This window comes from Sminthopsis crassicaudata, chromosome X (genome assembly GCF_048593235.1).
Source record: "Sminthopsis crassicaudata isolate SCR6 chromosome X, ASM4859323v1, whole genome shotgun sequence".
In the NCBI taxonomy this organism is placed as follows: domain Eukaryota; kingdom Metazoa; phylum Chordata; class Mammalia; order Dasyuromorphia; family Dasyuridae; genus Sminthopsis; species Sminthopsis crassicaudata.
The window spans coordinates 32,498,293-32,520,406 of record NC_133623.1 but is presented as its reverse complement, the minus strand read 5'-3'; the positions used below and the strand labels follow the sequence as shown (position 1 = coordinate 32,520,406).

The window sequence follows — 22,114 nt, the reverse complement described above, 5'->3', positions numbered from 1 at the left end:
GTGATTTATTTAGGAGCTAGTTTTTTGCCTCAGTTTCTGTTCTCAAGCTCATCTAAGTCTTCCACCACACCCAAGAAGGGGTGAATTGGTTGATTCTCCAAGATCCCTCTTTTGTATAGGCCTATTAGAGCAGATTATCTCCTGAAGTGTTGAGAGTGTGTGTCTGGGGGATTTGGACCAGTTGAGTACAAAGTCTTGGGGGGTTTAATACCAATATAGCCTCAAGGAAGAGGCCTTTTTATTCTGGCCTGTTCTCAACCTTTCTGGGCCTCCTCAGGTCCCCCTCAGCCATTTAAGGAAAGTTTCAAAGACTTCCTTGTCTAAGAACTCTTACATTTTAGCGCTTCTTTGGGGGTGATTGCCGAGATTATCTTTAACTATCTTTTTGGGAGGAGGGAGGTGGTTGCACCAGGTGATTGAAAAGTCTTGGGAGAGTTGGACAAGTTGACTTCTACATAGAAGCTTCTGTGTCTATTGGACAAGCCTATTGACCCCCATTTTGACACTCTTGTGTTGGTCCCCCAAGAGGATATGACCTAGTAGATAGTGGCTGTGGGGCTTGGACCAAGTAATCTTCAAAAAAAGTGTGTGGGGAGAGATGATTTCAAAGGCTTGTGGGGTGGGGACACAGGGGGGGGGTCCTGACTGATTTCCCTATATAACTTCTTTGTGACTTTGAGAAAAGTAATTTCCCTACTCTCTGGGCTTCCCCAGGCTATCTTTCATCCCCCCAAAAGAGTCTGAAGCAGCTTATTTATTTAGAAGGAAGATTTTGCTTCAGTTTCTGTTGTCAAGCTCATCTAAGTCCTCCACCAGAGCCAAGTAGGGGTGAGGTGGTTTATGCTCTAAGATCTTCCTTGTGTATGGGAGGGTATTAGAGCAGACCAAGGGCGAGTTGGACACTTGATTTCAAAATCTTGGGTGGGGGGTTAGTACCAATATAACCTCAGGGAAGAGGCCTTTGTATATCTGCCCTCCTCTCACCTTTTCTGGGCCTCCTCAGGTACCCCACAGCCAATTGAGGAAAGTTTCAACTAGTAGATTGTCTAAGAACTCTTACATTTTAGTACTTCTGGGGGAGTGATTCCCCTAGATTATCTTTAAATATCTTTTTTGGGGGAGAGAGGTTGGTTGGAGCGGGTTATTTAAAAGTCTCTGGAGAGTTGGACCAAGATGATTTCTCCAAAAGGCTTCTATGTCTATTGGACAAGTGTCTCCCTCCATTCTGGCACTCTAAAGGTGGTCCCCAAAGACGATTTGATGTAATACATAGTGGCTGTAGAGATTGGACCCAATTTTCTTCAAAAAAAAAAGTTTGTGTAGGTCATTTCAAATGCTTGTGGTGCAGTGAGCACGGTGGGGGGTCCTGATGGGTGTCCGAAGATAATTTCTCTGTGAGTTTGGGAAAAATAATTTCCCTGCTCTCTGGACTTTCTTAGGTTATCTCCCCCAAAACGAGAATCTGAACTAGTTGATTTATTTAGGAAGTCGTTTTTTGCCCCAGTTTCTCTTCTCAAGCTCATCTAAGCCCTACACCACAGTGAAGAGGGGATGAACAGATTGATTCTCTAAGATCCCCCTTGTATATGGGGGTATTAGAGAAGATTATCTCTTGAAGCCTTGAGACCAAGGGGAAAACGGACCGTTGATTTCAAAGTCTGGGGTAGGGGGTTAGAACCTATATAGCCTCAAGGAAAAGGCCTTTGTGATTCTGGGCTCCTCTGACCCTTTCTAGCCTCAGCATGTTCCCCTTAGCCAATTGAGGAAAGTTTCAGCTAGTTTATTCTCTAAGACCTCTTACATTTTAGTGCTTCTGGGGGGGTAATTGCCCCAGATTATATTTAAATATGTTCTTGGGAGGAGGGAAGTTGGTTGGACCAGGTGATTTAAAACTCTTGGGAGTGTTGGACAAATAGTCTTTTATGTCTATTATTAAGTCTCTATCCCCCATTCTGGAACTCTGAAGGTGTCATAATTCATAGTGGCTGGGGGATTGGACCCAATTTTCTTTAAAAAAAAAGTTTGAGTGTGTAGGTCTTTTCAAATGCTTGTGGGGGTAGGGGCATAGTGGGGGGTCCTGGTGGGAGTCCCTAGATGACTTCTTCTTTTTGACTTTGGGAAATCTAGTTTCCCTACTCTCTACTTTCCCCCCCCAAAAGGATAATCTGAAGAACTTGATTTATTTAGGAGCTAGCTTTTTGCCTCAGTTTCTGTTCTCAAGCTCATCTAAGTCGTCCACCACAGTCAAGAGGAGGTGAATTGGTTGATTCTCTAAGATCCCCTTTGTGCATGGGGGTATTAAGAGCAGATTACCTCCTGAAGTGTTGAGTCTGGGGGAGAGTTGGACCATTTGAGTACAAAGTTTTTTTGGGGGGTTAATACCAATATAGCCTCAAGGAAGAGGCCTTTGTGATTCTGGCCTGCTCTCAACCTTTCTGGGCCTCCTCAGGTTCCCCTCAGCCAATTGAGGAAAGACTCAAAGACTTCCTTGTCTCAGAACTCTTACATTTTAGCACTTCTTTGGAGAGTGATTGCCGAGATTATCTTTAACTATCTTTTTGGAAGCAGGGAGGTTGCTTGGACCAGGTGATCTAAAAGTCTTGGGAGAGTTGGACCAAATTGACTTCTACATAGAAGCTTCTGTGTCTATTGGACAAGTCTATTGACCCCCATTTTGACACTCCGATGTTGGTCCCCCAGAGGATATGACCAAGTAGATAGTGGCTGTGGGGCTTGGACCAAGTAATCTTCAAAAAAGAGTGTGGGGGGAGATGATTTCAAAGGCTTGTGGGGTAGGGGGCATGGTGGGGGGTCCTGGTAAATGTCCCAAGATGACATCTTCTTTATGAGTTTAGGAAAAACAGTCTCCCTGATCTCAGGGCATCCTAAGGGGGCCTTTCCTCCTGGAAAACGAGGATATGAACCAGTTAATTTATTTAGCTGCCATATTTTTTGCCTCTATTACTGTTTTCACTCTCATCTAAGTCGTCCACCATAGCACATAATGGTTGATTCTCTAAGAACCCCTGTGTATTTGGGGGGGAGCTGAACACATTAATTTCTGAAGCTTTGAATCCAGTGGGGACTTGGGCCAGGTCATTAAAAAGTCTTGGGAGAGTTGGACCAAATTGACTTCTACATAGAAGCTTCTGTGTCTATTGGACAAGCCTATTGACCCCCATTTTGACACTCCGATGTTGGTCCCCCAGAGGATATGACCTAGTAGATAGTGGCTGTGGGGGTTGCCCCAAGTAATCTTCAAAAAAGAGTATGGGGGGAGAGGATTTCAAAGGCTTGTGGGGTAAGGGGCACAGTGGGGGATCCTGGTCCCAAGACCACATCTTTATGAGTTTAGGAAAAACAGTCTCCCTGATCTCTGGGCATCTTAAGGGGACCTTTCCTCCTGGAAAATGAGGATGTGAACCAGTTTATTTAGCTGCCATATTTTTTGCCTCAATTACTGTTCTCACTCTCATCTAAGTCTTCCACCATAGCACATAATGGTTGATTCTCTAAGAACCCCTGTGTGTTTGTGTGGGGATAACTGAACATATTAATTCCTGAAGCCTTGAAGCCAGTAGGGACTGGGACCAGGTCATTTAAAAGTCTTGGTGGGGGAGTACCAACCCAGCCTAGTGGGAGAGGCCTTTGTGACTCTGGCCTAGTCTCTCCTTTCTTAGGTTCATCCTTAGGTTCCCCTCAGCTAGTTAAGGAAAGTTTCAACTAGTTGATTGTCTAAGAACTCTTACATTTTAGTGCTTCTTGGGGGGGGGTGATTGCCCCTTATCTTTAAATACCTTTTTGGGAGGAGGGAGGTTGCTTGGACCAGGTGATTTAAAAGTCTTGGGAAAGTTGGACTAAGCTGACTTCTCTATAAAGATCTCTCGCAGTGGTCCTCAAGCTTTTTAAATAGGGGGCCAGTTCACTCACTGTCCCTCAGACTGTTGAAAGGCTGGACTATAGTAAAAATAAAACCTCACCCTTTGTCTCCACCCCTCAGCCCATTTGCCATAACCCGGTAGGCCGCATAAACATCCCCAGCGGGCTGCATCTGTCCCTATGGGCTGTAGTTTGAGAACCCCTGGACTGTCTCTGTGTCTGTTGGGCAAGTCTTTGCCCCCCATTCTGGTACTCTAAAAGTGGTGGTCCTCCAAGAGCATTTGATATAATATAAAGTGGCTGTGGGTGTTGGACCCACTTTTCTTTTAAAAAAATATATGTTTGGAGGTGATTTCAAATGCTTAAGGGGTATGGGTCACGGTGGGAGGTCCTGGTGGATGTCCCAAGATTACTTCTTCTTTGTGACTTTGGGAAAAGTTGTTTCCCTACTTTCTGGGCTTCCTTAGGTTATCTCTTCTCCCTCAAAATGAGGGTCTGAACTAGTTGATTTATTTAGGAGTTACTTTTTTGCCTCAGTTTCTGTTCTTAAGCTCGACATTCATCTGCCACAGTCAAGAAGGGCTGAGGTGGTTGATTCTCTAAGATTTACCCTTGTGTATGGGGGTATTAGAGCAGATTATCTCCTGAAACCTTGAGGGGGGAGAGGAGTTGGACCAGCTGATTGCAAAGTCTTGGTTGGGGGGGGGGCAAGTACCAACCCAGAATAGTGGAAGAGGCCTTTGTGATTCTGGTCTCCTCTCTCCTTTCCTGGGCCTCCTCAGGTTTTCCCCAACCACTTAAGGAAAGTTTCAACTATTTGATTATCTAAGAACTCTTACATTTTAGTGCTTCTGGGGGGGGGAGTGATTGCTCCATATTATCTTTAAATATCTTTCTGGGAGGAGGGAGGTTCATTAAACCAGATGATTGAACCAAAATGACTTCTATGTGGAAGCTTCTGTGTCTGTGTGGAAGTCTCTCCCTCCTACTGTGGCACTCTGAAGATGGTCCCATAAGAGACTTCTGTGTCTGTTGGGAAAGTCTATCACCCCCATTCTGGTAATCCATAGGTGGTCCCCCAAGAGAATTTGACCTCGTTGATAGTGGCTGTTATCTTTGGTACCTCTTATCTTCAAAAAATGTTTTTGGGGAGATGATTTCAAAGTTCTTATGGGGGTTCCTGATGTATGTCCCAAGATGAGTTTTTCTTTGTGCGTTTAAGTAGTCTCCCTGATCTCTGGGTTTCCTCATGGTATCTTCCCCCCTCCCTTAATGTGAGGGTCTGAACTAGTTAATTCATTTAGGAGCCAGATTTTTCCTCAGTTTCTTTTCTCAAATTCATCTCTGTCCTCTACCATAGTGGTGAATGGGTGAGCTGTTTGATTGTCTAAGAACCCCTAATTGTGTGTGTGTAAAAATGGGAGCATATTATCTTTTGAAGCCTTGTGACCAGGGGGGAGTTGGACCAGGAGATTTCAAATTTATGGGGTGGGGTTAGTACCAACATAGCCTAGTGGAAGGGGCCCTTATGATTCTGGCCTCCTCTTCCTTTCTGGACCTCCTCAGGTTCCCTTCAGCCAGTTAAGGAAAGTTTCAACTAGTTGATTCTATAAGAATTCTTACATTTTAGTGCTTCTGGGGGGGGAGTGATCGCCCCAGATTATCTTTATCTTTTTGGGAGGAGGGAGGTTGGTTGGACGAGATGATTTCGAAGTCTTGGGAGGGTTGGACCAAGTTGACTTCTCCATAGAGGCTTCTGTGTGTATTGGGGCAAGTCTCTCCATGTAATTTTCAGTCTAGCTTTCTGGAGATCCTTGGGAAGCGCCTTGGCCTTTAGATGGGGAAGTGATAGAAAAGGACAGCCAACACAAGGCTGGTCAAAGATGAAATGTCTCCTTTCTAATCCCTCTCAACCCTTAAATACCTTGGTAAGATCATATAATTACAGCACACTAAGTTGGTGTGAACTAGAGAACCATCATCTCATTAATTCCTGAGTTAATACCTTGTTTTAAGCATCTTTGTTTCAAATATACATATTTCTCCAGAGTTCAGGCCCTCTATATCTGCCCACCCCCTTATTCTGGCACTTCAAAGGTGGTCCCCCAAGCGGATTTTACCTAGGAGATAGTGGCTGTGGGGATTGCACCCAATTTTCTTAGAAACAAGTGTGTGTGGAGATGATTTCAAAGGGCTAGTGGGGTAGAGGGCAAGTGGAGCAAGCTGGTGGATTTCCCAAGATGAGTTTTTCTGTGGGCGTTTAGGAAGCGTAGTCTTCCTGACCCCTGGGTTTCCTTAGGTTATCTTTCCTCTTCCAAAATGAGGGTGGGAACTAGTTAATTTATTTAGGAGCCATTTATTTGTCTCAGTTTCTGTTTTGGGAGAGAACTGGAAGAAAGGTTTCAAATGGCTTGGGGGGAGGAAATGTTAAGAGCATGATTGAAAAAAGATATCTAGGGGAGTGGTGCTAACAAAAATGATCCCTAGATAGGTGATTTTTGGGGGTGAATTTTAGCATCTCTCTCTTTCTGATCCTTCCAGTCAGGTTCTTCCTTCCCTACCCCCCAGTGAGAATGGTCTGAACAAGTTCATTCTTTAAGAAACCTGTTGGTTGGTTTCTTCTGTGGGGGAGGGGGGGAGGATTGGACCAGATAATCTTCAAAAGTGTATGTGGAAAAGTTTTGCCTCGGTGATTTTCAAAAATGTGGGGGGGATTTGGCCAAATGATCTTCACAAGTGGGGGGGTTTGGACCAGACGATCTTGAAAAATGGGGGGATTTGGACCAGTTGATCTTTGCAAGTGGGGGGGTTTGAACCAGATGATCTTCAAACATGGGGGGGATTTGGACCAGATGATCTTCAAAAAGGGGGGTGGACCAGATTATTTCAAAGGGCTGGGAGGGTGATATTTGTTGCCATAAGGCTTCTAGGTAGAGGCTTCTGCTTAAGTTTGCATTAGTCTCTCCCTAATTTCTGGGGAGTCTACCCTCTTTAAATGAAAGACATTTAAAATTATTTTCTAATAGCTTCCCCTTGTTTTTGTTTTGATGGGGAGAGGGGGAAATTATTTTTAAAAAGCCTGTGTGGGGTGATTGAATAACTATTTCCCAGGGCTTCTAGGGTGGGAGTAATGTAGGTAGGGGTTATGTCTCAGCTGTATTTTCTGTTTCCCCTCAGGTTCTCCACCCCCATCTCTTTGAAGTAGTTGATTTTCTAAGCACTCCCTTCTTTGTGCTTTTGGGGCAGAGGATTTGGAACAGATTATTTAAAAAAACCTGGGGGGGGGGCGGGGAGTTGGACCAAATGATTTGAAAACACTCTGAAGGGTACTAAGTACACTGCTGGAGTTTCTGGGTCAGTTTGGGCAAATCTTTTCAAGCATTTCTGGGCCTCTTTGGGTTTTCTTCCCCTTCTCCCGTTTGAACTAGTTGCTTTTCTAAGACCCTTTTTATTTTGGGAGCTCTTGGGAAGGGGCGTTCGGACCAGACTGTATTCCAAAGGCTGGGAGGGGGGTGTTTTGGATCACATGACTGAAAAGACAACCACAAGGACCTCTATGTAGTTTGAGTTTGTGCTACTTTCTCGATTTCTAGCCTTGTCTCCTTTCCAACCAAGGGCATTTAGGATTGTTGATTCTACTTAAGAGCTTCTCTTTTGGAGGGTGGAGAATGTACCAGATTGTCCTCAAAAGGCTTGTGAGGGGAATTGGACCAGATGATTTCAAAGGAGTGGCGGGAAGAGGCCCCCTTCTGAGAGGAGTTTGTGTCTCTGCAGGGGGCCTCCTCCCTCCCCCCCCCCCAACAGAGTTTGAATTGGTTGGTGTTCTAAGAACCCTCTCTTATTTGTACTCCGTTGGAGGGGGAATCGGACCAGATTATCTTCAAAAATGCTGCGTGTGTGGGGGTATTGGACCAGATGATTCCAAAGGGATTTTTGAGGGGGGGAATTAATAAAATGACTTTTAGTTAGGGTTTTTTAAATGGGGGGAATTTAAGTAAATCACTCTCCCTTTCTGTGTTTTGTCTCAAATTCTTTTCCCCTCCCCATCCCTATCAGTCCCAAGACAACCACAGGGGAAGAACTTCTGTGAGAGTTTCTGGGCCCCCTGACCACCCCCCCTCCAATTCCCCCAATCCAGTATGGATTGTTTGAACTAGTTGGATCTCCTAGAGTTCCTGCTTCTGCGGGGTGGGGAGAGTTAACATTGAATCAGATTATCCCACAGCCTTGGGGAGGGGGAAATTGAGCCAGATAATTAAAAGTCTTGGGTGAGCATTACCAAGATGACCTCTAGGTGGGCCTTCTGTTTGAGTTTGGGCAAGGCTCCCTCCCCTCACTGGATTCCCTCAAGTTTTTCCTTCACCCTGTCCCATTCTCAAATGAACACAGTTTAAATGAATTGATTCTTCAAGAGTCCCTCTAAGTTTGGGCAAACACAAAACCCTCCCTCCTTTTCTAGTATCCTGGGGGGGGGGGCCCACCTGGCCTAAGTGCTCTACCATCCATAACAGGGTCCCAGAGTACAAAGAAAACAAGACAACTTAGTGCAGATGGGATGACTCTATTTATTTGTGCAGGTTTTCAAAGGAGACAAAGCCATCACATCTTACTGATGTCGTAATCTTCGTTATCGTCAATTAGGTCTTCCTTTTCTGAGTTTTCTGTCTCGATGCTCTCAATGTCCGAGGCCTCTCTCATCTCCTGGTCTTGTGGATCTTCATCTTCTATATCCCCCAACAGCTCCTTGGAGATAAGCTGCCGGGCAAGTTTGATGTTTAGGCCCTCGCTGTAATGCAGCTTTCTCTTTAACTCGAACTGCCGCTTGAGATCTTCTTCATCTTCGATGGTCTCACCCCAGCGTACCAAAAATCTGGGTTCCTTACCCTGAGCGAATGCCAGCCGCTGGGCTAAGAACTCAGGGGCCATGGTTTGCGGGATGTCCAAGTCACTGATGGAATCTTCTTCTGTGTCGCCTCTGAGCATATGATGGTACTGTGGGCTGGGCTCGTCGATGTTCATGAGGCCATAGTCCTTATCTACCAGGTGGCGAGTGGCGAGGATGCTCATTTCATCCCACTTCTGGGATTTCTTGCTGAGCTCCTCGCCACTACCAGCACCGCCCGCTCCGGTGCTTGGACCCGGGGTCCCCGACTGCTCAGTTGTTAAAATGGCGCTATCAGCACTGCTCTTCTTCTTTAAAATTCCCTTGATGGGTCTATGGGATGTTGCTGAAGCGGCCATGGTGAGCAGTGGGGACGGGCTGGTGTGGTAGATGGCGAGGAGCCCCAGACACAGTTGATGGTGAGAGAGGGACAGTGAGGTGGAGCCTCGGGGTTACCTTGACCTTGATGTTCCTGGTCTCGCGAAGTATTCGGGTTACCCTTGACCTTGATGTTCCTGGTCTCGCGAAGTCTTCGGGTTACCCTTGACCTTGATGTTCCTGGTCTCGCGAAGTCTTCGGGTTACCCTTGACCTTGATGTTCCTGGTCTCGCGAAGTCTTCGGGTTACCCTTGACCTTGATGTTCCTGGTCTTGAGAAGGCTTCAGGTTACCCTTGACCTTGATGTTCCTGGTCTCTCGAAGCCTTCGGGTTACCTGGACCTTGGTGTTTCTGGTCTCGGCGAAGCCTTTGAGTTACCTGGACCTTGATGTTCCTGGTCTCGGCGAAGCCTTCGGGTAACCTGGACCTTGGTGTTCCTGGTCTCGGCGAAGCCTTCGGGTTACCTGGACCTTGGTGTTCCTGGTCTCGGCGAAGCCTTCGGGTTACCTGGACCTTGATGTTCTTGGTCTAGGAGAAGAATTCAGGGCTTTGGTGGAACCTTCCTGAATGGCCGGAGAGAGCAAGGTGTTAAAGCGGGCTTTGTCTCCTAGGAAACTGGCTAGTAGCCTGCTGCAGCCGCCTTATGTAGGGTCTCTGGCCCCACCCCTGCCCCACCCTCTGACGCACTCCAGAATATCTGTGGCGTCAACCTCACTTTGTGACCTTGGGGCAGGGGAGGCCGTTGCCACTGACCCAGTGTGGTAACTGTCTCTAGGCAACAAATAAAGCTGCTGGAAGGCCCTCCTCTCCCTTCCCCTTCATATTATCTGGGCCTTTGTTTTATTGAAAATTTGAATCATGGCTCCAACAATGTCGAACTACTTTGTAATAACGGATAACTCTATACCTCTGAGGCCCTTTTCTATCACCTCTTACATAAGGATAAAAATAATAAAGGTTGTCTCCCAATTAAATTATATATCCCAAGCCCTTTATGTCTTAAAGCACAAGATAAACGCTAGCTGTTTTTTATTTATTTATTTATTTATTCATTCATTTATTCATTCATTCATGTATGTATGTATGTATGTATGTATGTATGTATGTATTTGCTGAGGCAATTGGGGTTTGGTGACTTGCCCAGAGTTACACAGCTAGAAAGTGTAAAGTGTCTGAGGCCAGATTTGAACTCAGGTCCTCCTGACTTCAGGACTGGTGCTCTATTCACTGTAGCATCTAGCTGCCCCTTTTAATTGTATTTTGGAAATGAGAGATCCCAGAGGAAGAGACATCTGAAGGAGAGTAGAAAATCTCTTTTCTGAGGGAGTACACAGAGCATCCTCAGCATTGTAATAAAAAAACATGCTTAATGTACAGCCTTCCTGACCATTTTCTGCTTTGGGGCTTAATCTCTCACTTTATCTACTTTTCACTTTAATTTCATTTTGGTTCCAACACTGATGAAAGCAGTTCCAGGGGGTAGAAATTTCCCAACGCAGATCAACAACCCCCCCATACAACTTAGAAAATTGCCCCCCCCCCCCCACTGAGAGGTTAACTCTTGGCTCAGGGTCATACAACACAGCCAGTGGCCATCTGTTGGGAGCAGAACTTGCATGCTAGGGTTTCCCCCTTTAAGGCCACTCTCTTCTCTTTCTGTGCTGCCCATTCTACCTTGAGTTACATTTGTGTTCATCATTCGATGGCTAACAATGAGCATTACTTCTTGAACTGCTGATTCTTCATAAAAATCCCTGGGATCCCAATAACTTTGGGAGGCAGCAAGAAATTTGGATTTTTATCCTTAGGTTATCCTAGGAACTCATTTCTTCATAATCCAATCCCATTTTCTCCAGCTTCTTTGTTGAAAGAAGAGTTGAAAAGGAGAGAGACCCCAGCCCCATTCCTTCTACTGGGCCCTGCTTTCTCTGTTCCTCACAGCTGCAAATGTTATGCAGCCTTTTCTCCTGTTGATGTATACCTAGTATTTATGGAAGTCATGTAATATTAGAATATTTGATTTAGAACCAGGACAAGACAAGATCTTAGAGAGATTGTCTAGTCCACTGGTTCTCAAACTTTTGGTCTCAAGACCCCTTTATAATCTTAAAAATGATTGAGGACCCCCAAGAGCTTTTGTTTATGTGGGCTGTAATCTATCCATACAGGTCATCCCTCAAACTTTTGGGATATTCTGATTTACTGCATTAGAAAAATAGACAGATTTTTAAAATATTCTTTTATTAACTTATTTAAAAATAACAAAAACTAATACACTAACATTTTCTATGAAAAAATGCATATTCAAAGGCAAATAAAACATCTAGCAAGAATAACCTTGCTTTACATTTTGTATGATATAAATTGCCATCAACGCCAATAGCAATTGGATATTCCCATGGATGCAAACAAGTTATCCAGCAGTACCACTGCTGATATCTAGCAGTATTGTAGTACCACTTGTGTGTCACCAAACATTCATATAAAAGTAGCTGCCCAGAAGCAGCTGGGCTTGGAGTCAGAAAGTCCTGAGTTCAAATTTGGCCTCAGACACTTCCTAGCTGTATGACCCTGAGCAAATCCCTTTATCCTGGTTGCTTCAGTTTCCTCATCTGTAAAATGAGCTGGAGAAGGAAGTAGCAAGCCACTCTAATATCTTTGCCAAGAAAGCTCCACATGGGGTCACAAAGAGTCAGTCAACAACAAAACCCAGTATTTTTTCGTGATGATAAATCGAGATGACGTCCCAACCTTAATGTGCTAATCAAATTGTGTCGTTGTTAATGTTGTATAGTCCTAGCCATTGCTTCAAAGATACCTAGATATGCAGTTCAGATTGAGGTTATTATTTTTTGAACTCTTATTTGTAGGATAATGCTAAAGACTGAACTTTTCTGGGGCTCCTAGGTATGAGGGCAGTGTACTAGACTTTGTATTTATATACCAGTGTTTCACTTTTTTTACTGCAGGCATCAGCTGCCTCTTAGCGATGTTCACCAGTATCAACTGCAGATATAAAATTGATTCCATGTCATAACTGTGATATTTGAGTATGACCCCCCATCTGGCTCTGCTATTAAACATATGTAAGTATTAGGCAGTCATAGGTCAATAAACGTTTAGTAAATGCCTGCTATGTCCTAGATAATGGAAGTTCAAACCCATAAAGGAAACAGTTACTGCCTTCTGTGAGCTTACATTTGATAGGGGGAGATAACATGTCCACATAGAAGTATGGATACTCAATAATTTTAAGGCCCTAGCAGCAGAAGGGGGCTGCAGAAATGGATCAGGGAAGGCTTCCTTTATGAAGTGGGGTTTGAATGATGTAAGATAATAGGGATTTTATGAAGCTGCCGTTAGGAAGAAATGCTTTGTGTTAGGACTGGCAACAAGAAAGCTACTTTGGCTGCCTTGGAAAGTGGAGAAGTGATGTATACGAAGGCTGAAAAGTCAGGTTGGAAACGGGTTGTTGAAAGCTTTGTAGGCCAAAGAAATTGATGTTTGACTGGAGGTGATAGGGAGCCACTGAAGTTCGAATATGGGAGTGTCATGACATGGTCAGACTAAATTTTTTAAGATGATCACTTTTGGGAATTGGGATAGAGAGAAGAAAGATGAACCAGAGACAGCAATTAGGATGCTGTTGCCAAATGAGAGATAATAAAACTCATCAACCAGGATGCTTGCTTAACCTCTCTGGGATTTAGGATTTTAGGATTGTAGATTTGAAACTAGCAGAAACTTCAAAGCTCATCTAATTGAGCCTCTCTCGTTTTATATATGAGTAAATTGGGGCACAGAAAAGTCAAAGGTCATCTAGTTGACCCTCCCCCATTTTCCTTGTTTGTCAACTGAGGCACAGAGAGGTTAAATCATGTACCCAAGGTCACAGTAAGTGAAAGATCAGCAAATAAAATCCAGGTCATTTGGTTTCAAATACAGGGCTGGTTCTACTTTTGTGTATAAACTATGAAAGTTGAACTAGCTGATGGATGTCTAGTTCTAAGTCCTATGATCCCAGGCAGGATCATGTCTTCTACTACATACAGTGTCTTTAGTCTAGTAGAAGAAGGAATTTTGCCTATGTTACCGGAATCTAGTGATTGTTTTATTCATTGTGCATAGCATCCCTATGAAATGATTACACATGATTATAGTGTTCTTTATCTGAAAGAGTATTTTTTGAAGGATAATAGGATAGAAAATTATACAAAATGACATCTTTAGGTTCCTATTCTAGAATTTTCAACTTTGCAATATGTATAGAATACTTCTATGTGATATGTACATTTTCCAAAGTGGGTAGAATCAGACTTCAGCTTACTTCTAGTTGTGTAGAACACACCATCCAAGATATGTGTGACCAGAAAAGGAGGTATGTATTGCTCAGTAGCAGATGAGCAGCCTTGAGCACCACACTTATACCTATGAGTTCAACACAGTGGGTGGGTATTCAGGGGAAGCTTTTTGGAAGGACATAGATAAAAACACGTGTGTGTGTGTTGTGTTCTATGCCCATGGAGTGCATGGCCACACCTTTGAGATCATACATCCATATCAATGCAAGTGTCTTTTGAATATTTAAATTTTTTTTCCTGAAAATTGACCTCTTTTGTATGACTTGGCCTCCTGCAGAGCACCTCTCTTCTGGAATTGTCAGTGCCCTTGGCACCTTGGTTCCCTTACTGAGTCCTATCACCACTTGTACAAAGCAATACGTGTTGGGGTACTGTAGGAATTTAAATTCTAAAAAAAAGGAATACTATTTGAATTGAATTGTAGTGCTAGGATTTTCATCTAATATGATTGAGCTTTCCTTTTCTTTCAGTAACACTCCCTTTTAGTACCTTTTGGTCTTGTCCATAGGGAATTAGAGTCAGCCTTTGCTACTGCTCAGTGAGAGGATTTTTTCATGCTTCTTGCAGGGTGGGATTGAAGCTCCTAGAAGTGTGATATCCCTGAAATGGAAAGCAGGAACTTTTAGGCAACAGGTGCCATTGGCATAAAATTAACATTTGTAGAAATTTAACAAAAATGTTTCAAACCATTGGTTAGAGAATTTGCATTTGTATGCCTTTTGGGTAAGCTAGTCTTTTAATGCAAGACTACAGACTATATAGATTATAGCTGTATACCTGTCCCTCCCCATTTTCATACTGCTCTGTGCTAAGAATGTTTTTTACATTTTAAAATAGTTTTATTGTATCTAAATATGTACGAACCATTCTTAGCTCTCAAGCTATATTAAAACAGACCACCACCATTAAATTTGGCCCTGGAGAGGAAGTTTATTGACTTTTGTTTTAAACTATATTAGCCACCTGCCTTCAGAGGTAGTGTGATACAGTAGAAAGAATGTTGCACCTCAGTTTCTTCATTTGACGGGTGAGGAGGTTGGACCAGATACCTCTAGGGGCTCTTTTAGTTCTGTCTATGATCATGTGCCTCTCTTTTTTTCCAACATCATACTGCCTTAACACGTGCTTTTGTAGCATTATCTCATTGCTTAGAGATATCCATCTTTGATTTTTAAAAATGTCTTGGTGAGTTTTAATTGTACTGGGATAGAGAAGAATGATTGGGAGGTATATCAGGAAAACTCCCAGAGCCCTCTGAAACCCAAGCAGGAAAAGGGACTGGTCCTCGAAGTCAGTTATATAACCTGTAAAACCTTCAACCCAGGAATTTGGGCAATTTTCCCCAGTAGGCTGGAGTCTCTAGCTTTTACTAGAAATGGTTTAGGCATGTAGAAACAATGCATATTGGTCTGTTTTAGCAGAAGTCTTTTTAGAAAAGCTGTGTAGACATTAATCATATTTTACATGCACTACAGGAGCTTACTACTTGATATTTTTGCATTTAAGAGATCCAGTCAAGGTCAGATTTGCATTTCTAAGCTTGATTACTTTAGCTCTTAATGGTTTAGAGCTGGAGATTTTAGACATCATTTGCTCCTATTTCTTCATTTTTCAGCTGAGGAAATTGAGGCCCAGAAGGTCAAATATCATAACCAATGACAAACACATCTAGAACCCAGAGGCACCAGGTATCATGGGATGAATGAAAAAGCATTTATCAAGCATGTAATATGTGCTAAGTACTGGGTGTATAAATAGAAAATGTACAGTTCTTGTTCTCAAGAAGCACTTATTTTAATATAAGGGGAAAAGATCTATGGGAAGTTTCAACTGCACATTCATTGGGAAGGCCTAGTCGTCCTTAGAATGTCCTTAGAAAGGCAGATAGTCAACTACCTTTTCTATTTTTCTTTCCCTCTAGTCTGTAACCTCTCCCTATCTACTGACTGCTTCCCTGCTGCCTTTAAATATACCCATGTCACCCTCAGCCTTAAAAAAACTCTTGATCAGACCTTCTGCCCTGTTATCCTTCTATATTTCTTCTTCTTTTTAAGGTGAAATGCCTTGAGAAAGCCATCTACTATCAATGCTTCTACTTTCTCTCCTCTTATTTGATCCTAAACCCTCTGTAGTCTGTCTGGCATCTAGCTGAAATTGTTCTCTCCAAAGTTAGCAGTGATCTCTTAGTGACCACATTTAAGGACTATTTCTCAATCCTCCTTCTTCTTGACCTCTCTGCAGCTTTTGAAACTGTTGATTACTCTCTTGGATACTTCCTCCTCTTTAAGTTTTCATAATGCTGCCCTATCCAGGTTCTCCTACTTGCAGGAGGGCTCCTTTTTCATCTCCTTTGATGGATCTTCATACAGTATATGCCCATTAACTCTGTCTGTGCTTGGCTTTGTTCTTTTCTCCCTCTCCAGGGTTTTTTAACCTCTTTTATTTTGTGGACCTCTTTGGCAATCTGGCCAAGCATATGGTTCCTTTCTCGGAATCATATTTTTAAATACATAAAGTAAAATATATAGGGTTATAAAGGAAACCAATTGTATTAAAAAACCAAATTCATGGACCCCATCTTAAGAACTCTTGTTCTATATTATCATGTTTGGTTATCTAATCAGGTCCTTTGGGTTCAATTATTATCTCTATGTAAATAATTTTCTGATCTATGTATTTTGTCCTCTGCTTGACGTTTAAGGCCTTTACAACTTGACCCCTTTCAATCTTTCCAATCTTTTTACTCTTTACTCTCATCATGCTTTTTGCTTTTTATTTATACTGGATTTCTGTACTCTTGACTTTTTCACTAGTTGTCCCCCATGTCTAAAATCTTCTCTCTTCTCACCTTCATCTCTTGGCTTCTTTTAAAGAGTCAGCTCATATAAGAAATGATGAGCAGGATGCTCTCAGAAAAATCTGCAAAAACTTACATGAGCTGATGCAAAGTGAAATGCACTGTGTACAAAGTAAGAAAAATATTGTAAGATGATCAGCTAAGAATGGCTTAGCTCTTCTCAGCAATGCAGTGATCCAAAACAACTCTGAAGGACTTAGGATGAAAAAAATGCTGTCCACCCCCAGAGAAAGAACTGATAGCATCAGAATACAGAAGGAAACATACTTATTTTTCCTTTATTTTTATTGAAGGTTTTTTTTTTTGGTCTGAGTTTTCTTTCACAACAGGATTATTATGGAAATATTTTGTAAGGCTACCCATGTATAGCCTACATTGAATTGTTTGCCTTCTCATTGGGGGGGTGGGGAAGGAGAAAGGGAGAGAATTTGGAACTCAAAGGTTTAAAAATGAATGTTAAAAATTGTTTTTCTATGTAACTGGGGAAAAATAAAATACTAAATAATAACAAATAATAACAAAAAATGACATCTTAGATTCTGCATTCTGTAAGAGGGATTCTCTAGTATGTTCTCCCCAGGTGTCCAGTTGCCTCTCCACAGGGGTGGTTTCCCTGGATGATGTCTGTTTGGAGAAGAGGAGACAGGTTGGAATATCAGCCAGAGGTGTTGGGATATGGCACTGCTATTTCCAGGCTATTAGCGTTTATCTACTCTCCCATAGAAACTGGTTAGGGATTAGTGTAGGTAGAAGTAGAGATAATGGATCCTTTCTCCATATGGATAACTTCACTAGTTAAGGACTATTTCAAAATCGAAATCATGGTATTGGATTTAGAGTCATAGAATTGGGTTCAAATCCTGCTTCAGTTGTTTATTACTTACGGGACTTTGACCAAGTCATCAAACTTATAAGCATTCTATTTCTCATTTTTGTAATGAGGGAGCTGAAATAGATTGTTCATAAGATCTCTTACAACTTTAAGTTCATTAAATTTATGATCCATGCTGCCTGTTTCTGTACAGAATTCTTTCTAGTGTAGATACTGCTTAAAGTAACTCTGAAATCACTTATTTTTTTCAGAGCCAAAAATATCCTTTTGTAAAATTAAATCATTCCTTAATTTTTATGATTTGTAAACATGAATTTCATTTGTTGAATTTTCTTACACTCAGGCCTACCCTAATCATTCTGATAAGACCAATATAGATATGGTAATGTTTTCTGAAACAGTCCCACCTGAGTAATGGATTAAAAGACCAGGATGGCTTTTCTCTCTCCAGTCTCTCCATAGTGCCTTCTGTTGATGCCCCTATGTAGTGTGCATACTGTTTATTCTTCAGGGTGAAAGCAAGGGTAAAAATCACGGAAACAAGGAAAGGGCCAAAGAAGTACCAGCGAAAGGACTAGTGGAAAGTATGCTAGGCTTAGATTAGAACATACAGGTTCCATTCCAGTTCTGCCATGTCCTGGCTCTTTGAGCTTTTTCTTCCTCCTGTCAAATAGGGACAAGAACAATTATTCTGTCTTTGATGATGGAGTGTTGAAGCTGCAGGGGATCTTGGAAGTCTTCCTATGCCATCTTTTAAAAATAATAGCTTTTCTTTTTCTTTTTTTTTAATAAATTTACAAAACAATAACTTTATTTTCAAAATACATGCAAGGATAATTTTCAACATTTAACCTTGTAAAACCTTTTGTTTCAATTTTTCTCCCCTCCCTTTCCCCACCCCCTGCTCTTGACAGCAAGCAATCCAAAATATGTTAAATTTGTGCAATTCTTATATATATATATATGTACATATATATATATATTTCCACATTTATCATGCTACTCAAGATAAATCAGATCAAAAAGGAAAAAACTGAGAAAGAAAAAAAAAAGCAAGCAAATAAAAACAAAAAAGTGAAAATACTAGGTTGTGATCTCCATTCAGTCCCCATAATCCTGTCTCTGGATGCAGATGGCTCTCTCCATCACAAGTCTACTGGAATTGTCCTGAATCACCTTGCTGTTGAAAAGAGAATTGATCATCATACCATCTTGTTGCTGTGCACGATGTTCTCTTGGTTCTACTCACTTCATTCAGCATCAGTTCATGTAAGTCCAGGTCTCTCTGAAATCATCCTGCTGATCATTTCTTATAAAATAATACACTATAGCATTCATGTACCACAACTTGTTCAGCCATTCTCCAATTGGGGGGCATCCCCTCAGTTTACTGTTCCTTGACACTACAAAAAAAAGGCTGCCACAACATAGCCACTTACACCATCTTTTTACAGAAGAGGAAGCAGACAAGTCAGAGAGAGAGAGAGAGAGACTGACTTGTGCAGCATCTCATAGGAAGTAAAGAGCAAAAGCAGGGACCCGCTCTCCATTCTTGCTTCTAAACCTGGTGCTGGTTCCATTGCATTACACTATACTCTCTCCTCTTCTAGAGAGTGCTTTGTGAATCTTTCAGTGCAGATCATTACCTTATATATTCTGTCCTTCTTGCTATTCCTTATACAACATGGTCTCCCTCTGGATCTTTTCACCTACTTTCTTCTTTGCCTGAAATGCCTACCCTCCATACCTCTTGCCTTCACTTTCCACATTAAGCCTTTCTTGAATCTCACCAGCAGGCAGTGCCTTCCCCCTCCCAAATGACTTAGTATCAATTTTGTATATAGTCTGTATGTAATTAAATTGGTACTGAGATGACAGAGTTTTGTTATCTGGGTGTTCCTGGTACCAATAAAATCACAGGCCCACTTCCTAACCCTTATTATATATATATATATATATATATATATATATATATATATATATATATATATATATATATATACATGCTTTTTCCTTTAGTAGAGTATAAGCTCTTTGAAGGCAGGACTTTTTCATTTATGTCTTTATAACTCTACTATTTAGCAGTTCTTATTGCCCATCATATGGGCATTAATATGTGCTTAATGATTGCTAATACATAAAAATGCATACATCTTTACATATATCTATATGTATAAATCTATATAACAGAGTTATATATCATATATATTATATGATATACTTTCATACTTCAATGACATGTGATTTCATTGGAATAGGCATTCCGTCCATTAATGCAGATCACAATTCCTCCATGATTGAGTAAAAGGTCTTTGAGAGCTGTTATTGACAAAAATTTTATCCGTGTGTGGCCCATATAGTGATAAATCTCTCTGTTCTTTGGGTAACCAACATCTAGTTTGTCACCCAGCCTTTCCATATTGATAGGATCTGTCAGATCTTATATATATTTGGTATATACTTCTGGAAACTAGGTTTGCTACCGCATCATGATGAGGCATCTGATTTGAAGTATTGAAAAAGTATAATATATAATACAATAATGTTATTATAGTTGTACACACAACTTAAGGATTCTAATTTATAGTATGTGAATTGGTTTTTTTTTCTTTCCAGAACTTCATAGAATCCCTGGTGGTGGAGAATTATTTTGGGTTTATTGGACTAATGTCCACGCTGTGGATCTCTTCTGTCTGAGAAAGGAAAAAGCTGAGCTGAATGTATGTTAAATCTTGGTTCCTATCCCATTTCTAAATCTAATACGAGAGATAAACTCTCCCTCTAATGGGCAGAAATAATACTCACATTCTTCCCAAGAGCTTTGTTTTTCTTAGGAATCAGAAATGATCTTACCTAACCACAACCAAATTGGGCTTACCCTCTGGTGATAAAAATGGTTGGTGGGTCCATTTTGAATGAGGTTGGGTAAGGCGAAATATAGGAAAGGGATGATCTGAAGCACCTTTCTGATGATCTTTCAGAATATCTTTTAGATATTCTTTCAGATATTTCTGAAACCACTGAGCTCTCTGGGCTTGGATTTAGACTTTTGATCTAACAATGTCCACTTGGATGTCTTTCTCTGGAATCTTGATAGAATAGTTGTATCAAATGGATGCTGGAGATCATGGTATCATCCAGTGGGATGTGGTTTAGTAGTCAGGCTCCATGCAGATGATATGTGGATTCAGTGGTTTTTTTTTTTTTTTCAGTGTTTTTTCAACAATATAAAGTCTTATAGTTAAATTCAAGCTTCAGGGTATCATCATGGTGGGAATATTGGATTTGGAACTGAGAGACGTGGTTTTAAATCCTGCTTCCAAAACTCATAGCTATGTGACTCTGAGTCACTTGACCTCTCTGAGCCTTAGTTTCCTCAGCTATAAAATGGTAACAAACCTTAAAACATTGTATAGATGTCAGCTACTGTTACGGGGCATTGTCATCTGACCTGTTGGCATACCCTCAGGATCCTTGGGCATAGACCTTTAGTCTGCACCTTAGGACTTTCTGGGCCTGTAACTTAAAATGTGAGCTTCTTGAAAGTGAGGACTGTATTTTTTATATTTGTATCTCTAGCACTTTACAAAGTGTTTGGCATATAGGAAGCATTTAACACAATTTTTTTTCATTTCAGATTAGTCAGGTAAATGACAATAGCTGTTTGGTCAAAGCATATAAACTATGGTAAATGAAGGGACTGGGAGAGAGATGTAGGTGGGGGCCAGATTATGAGGCAACTGGATTTTATTTGGTAGGTAATTGGGTATCATCAAAGGTGTTTGAGAGAGGGGGCAGACAGACGGTTGGGGGTGATGTGGTGAGGAGAGAATAGAAGAGAGAAGGAGAAACATAGAAAGAGAGAGAGATGGGAGAGTAATAAGGGAGGGAAGGAGGGAGGGAGGGAGGAATAGAGAAGGAGAGAGGAAGGGAGGGAGGGAGAAGGGACTCGAGACAAATACACACACATGGAGACAGAGAGAGAGGTAGTCATACACACACACACACACACACACACACACACACACACACACACACGATGGGAAGTTATTTGAAGAAGATTAACCTGGCAGCTGCATAGCTCATGGAAGCAAGGTGAGCATTATCAGAGCAGCTGATGCCAGACTTTCTAGCTGCCCAGGTTACATTGGGCTGCTCGTAAAGATTAGAGATGAGAAAGATAATACAGGATAATCAATAAAACAAGGACTTGGAGGAGATAGGTATAGATAAATGAAATGGAGGACATATGGAGGACAGTTAACCTTGGAAAGGAGTAATAGTTCTCAGGAGTCTCCTTCCTCTAAAATGGAAGGAGAAGATGCAGACGCTGAGTTTGCTTCAAGCTCAGGATGAGTCACCAATGTGGCAGCCACCAGAACAGCTAATGTGTTCTTCAATACTTCAAGCATCTGTGAATTCATTTGTCTCCATGCTTCCTCCACCAATACAAATTACAATTCCTGGGTGACATAGGATATTGTCTCCGAGACTTGTTGTGGCTGTGGAATTCATCATCTTGCAAGCAACCTGCTGATTAGGCCCTCTGCATTTAGTGAGCCTGTAAGCCCATTGTCAGGCCCACATTTGCCACTCTTCCAGCTTGCTTGGAACTACCAAAACTTGTAATCCATTCTCTGGCATAACATCAGAGAATTCCGGGTCATCATAATGAGAAATCATAGTACAAATGTGGCGGAGATAAAGTGGTCTGAGGCTGTGTCACTAGCCCCCTAGTGCCCAGATTGTGTGATGTGACAGTCCTTTGGTCCTCTGGTCTATTGGATCAAATATGCATTCTTGTGTTTCAGGTCTTGAACCATATTTTAAAGAGGAGGAAATGGAGACCCAGAGAGGGTCAGCTGGCATCACCCCTTTTTGAGCAGAAGCTCCTTGATGTTGGGATTGTTTCAGTCTTTATACTT

The 22,114-nt window shown here is 41.8% G+C and overlaps 1 pseudogene; it reads right to left on the bottom strand.

Annotated features, from left to right (window-relative positions):
* Positions 1 to 8,424: 8,424 nt before the first annotated feature.
* LOC141548948 (protein phosphatase inhibitor 2 pseudogene) lies at positions 8,425 to 9,751 on the bottom strand (annotated as a pseudogene).
* Between the last annotated feature and the right edge of the window lie 12,363 nt (positions 9,752 to 22,114).